This window comes from Sinocyclocheilus rhinocerous, unplaced genomic scaffold, assembly GCF_001515625.1.
Source record: "Sinocyclocheilus rhinocerous isolate Xijiao unplaced genomic scaffold, SAMN03320098_v1.1 scaffold674, whole genome shotgun sequence".
NCBI classification, from domain to species: domain Eukaryota; kingdom Metazoa; phylum Chordata; class Actinopteri; order Cypriniformes; family Cyprinidae; genus Sinocyclocheilus; species Sinocyclocheilus rhinocerous.
The window spans coordinates 194,568-197,703 of record NW_015627888.1 but is presented as its reverse complement, the minus strand read 5'-3'; positions in this window follow the sequence as shown (position 1 = coordinate 197,703).

Sequence of the window (3,136 nt, the reverse complement as noted above, 5' to 3'; positions counted from 1 at the left end):
GGTCAGAGCCGTTGAGCTCGGTAAAGCCGCATTTGACAGCCAGTCTAATAGATTACCCCTAGATTCAATATGAAACTCTTAGTAAAACAAAATAGTGGCTATAATCATGCTGAGTCTGTGTAGTTGTAAAAGTGTTTAATATATGCCGACTCGCGCATATGATCCGCTCCGTGCGATCGTGTCTCTGGACCGGAGCCAAAGTCCGGATCAGACTGTGCGTGCTGCCGCAGTTTGCGTGACACAACGTGAAACCAGACCTCATTTGCACCAATCAAAAGCATTTTTACACTATCTGAATCGTTCCCTATTGCCTACATTGTGCACTACGTGCCATTCACTGTACAGGGAATACTACACTGTGAACAAGCGACCGATCTCAGCCGCAGCTTCAGCGTCTATTTATACTGCAGGGGGCAGTCGCTTCGGCTTCTAGAGAGCGTTTGATTGGTCAGAAGATTTGACGAGAAGATGAAGTATGATGTGACGTCAAAAAAATCATTGAGCCGTTTTGGCGGAAGTGACGAACTGCAAGCTTTGAATGCTTATATCTTCTAAATGCGAATTTTGTCACTGTTTTGAAGCACACTGGCTTATAGATAACCTTAAGACTAACATATTGATACTAACACCCAAAAAACTTTAACTTTGATTTCATGGGGACTTTAGGACCATGCTGCACAATAACTAGCCTGAAAAATAAGCTTTTTTAATGCTATTTGAGAATAAGAAACACATTTTATGAGACACTTGTTGTCATATTTCATTTTTGATTTCAAATTTAATTATAAGCGTGGTGAACAGCTTTGGATAATTCAATATTCCCCATTCAAAGAGATAGGATGACTGAAAGACATAGACGTGCATGACTGAAATAGCTGCAGAAGAGACATTTCAAAGAGGACCGCCGAGTGAAATGATTTGTTTTAAAGGGACTTTGGTAATATAGTCAAGGGTCATTTTGAGTTAAAATATGTTGTTGTAACTTGCGTTACTGAGATTGTAACGAGTAATAATATTACCCAAATTTGATTAGTAATGCGTTATATTACTGCGTTACAGCAAAAAGTAATATACTACTGTAATATTATTACTTTTGTAATGCGTTACTCCCAACACTGTTAGTAATGCATGAAACTGGTGATACTGTTTGTGGAGTTGTTTAATCCTCCTCTGCTGAGATCTTGAGAGATGTAATGTCTTTTATTTGCAGTTGATTTCAGGCTGTGTGGCTTTAAGTCAGTTGTAATTGTGTTTCTTTTTTCTGAGAGTGCAAACATGATGTTGAACCAACATCACATTGTGACATTGATTTAATGCCTGAAATTCCACATTTTTTTCAACATTAATGTTGGTGCAAAAGTGATGTTGATTCAATGCCACTGATTTAACATTGCTTCAGTGGATCAGGGAATGCACTGTTTCTGTGTATGTAAGGTATACTGGCATGGTCATTGCTGGTCACTTATGGTGGTTGTCTGAAGTTTTTGACTGTGAGGAGGTCAGTGGTACTGTCTGGTTAGATCTGGTGATACAGTACATCACTCCTCACATTTCATCTCTGTTCTTGAATAACACTCCCAACTCTGATCTGTGCAGCGTTATGAACAACACTATTGCATGGAAGTGTTATACAGTGAAAATTGTAAAAAGAAAAAAGTTTTGAATACGACTGATAAGACTTCACCTTCTTTTTCTGTGTGTTTCTCTGCCGTCTCTGTCTCAGAGTTTTTTTGTGGCTCTGTGAGGAAAGAGAAAAAGAACAGAAGTAAAAAAATATGTGACAAGCAATACAGATACATGAAGGAAAATACTGTAAAATATGTCTGTTTATTAACAATATGACCATAAATGAGAGATTGTAATATTTAGAGGTCTCTCACAGCCCTCCCTGTTATTCTCCACCTGAATGTATTATGAGCCACCATTCAGTTCCCTTATGTTCAGTCACCATTTTGCACTGAATAGTTCTAGGAACTAGCCAGCATGGTGGTTCCTAGTAGGGGTGTAAATCAGATGGTTCGTCATGATATGATACGATACGATATCGATTCTCATATCCAGTGATACGATATTTGCCGATAATTCAAAAAAATTCTACGATACGGTTTCGATACGATTCAATACAGGAGAATATCGATCAATATTATTATATTATATACCCATTTTAAACAACCATCTACATTTTTAACAAATGCAACCAAAACATATAACATGAAGATTTATCTTAAATGTTCACATCCTGTTCCTCAATTGGGACATTCACAACAAAAAATAGGCCTACACTTTTTTTTTAAATAATAAAGGAAAATAAACAATAGAAAAAAAATAAAAATAATAATAATCAAGTCACACACAAGATCAGTAATCTTAAAATATAACAACAGTCAAGACAGTCTTTCAGGTTTCTGTGCTAAAATATGCAATGTGTAAAATAATGTAAATTATCATTAAGAAACAACACAACTGAGGTACTCCAGCTGTAGAAAAAAATACATGAATGTAGAAAAATACACGTTAAGACATAGGCCTAACCGACTGTGTTTACTAGGATATTTGCCAAGTAATTTGTATGTAATTTGTCTCTGTATGCGTGCGCGTCACTGCGTGCTGAAAACTTCTCACAAGCGCTCGACAATTCCGTCAACAATCCCGAGCATCTTTTCTGCTCACCCTTCAGGCAGTCTTATCGTTCCGACACGTGAGTTTGAACGAGAATGCACGCATTGGCGGTAATGCATAGACTGACATTGGTGAAAATGTGGACAGTGTCAAAATAAGGTGCCTATTTATACTACAGATATCGATATTTTACGTGTGGCATCGATACATTGTATCGTTAGACATTTAATCGATGTATCAATCCATATCGATGAATCTTCACACCCCTAGTTCCTAGAGAACCAGTTTCTCCCTCAGGCCATTTTCCTGGTTGCATTTGCAGCGGCAGCAGGAACTCTGAAGCGGCAGACAGTGACATCTTTATGTGTGGCGTTTACAAACGTTAACAACCGGGGAATGGAGGACGCCGCGATTGGAGCTGCTATTGCGTATGTATGTTTCTTGTTCTTTTATTCCAACATGCCGCATTATCATTTTTATTTGTTCAAGGTTATATTCCATATTTTTTTATTTCCAG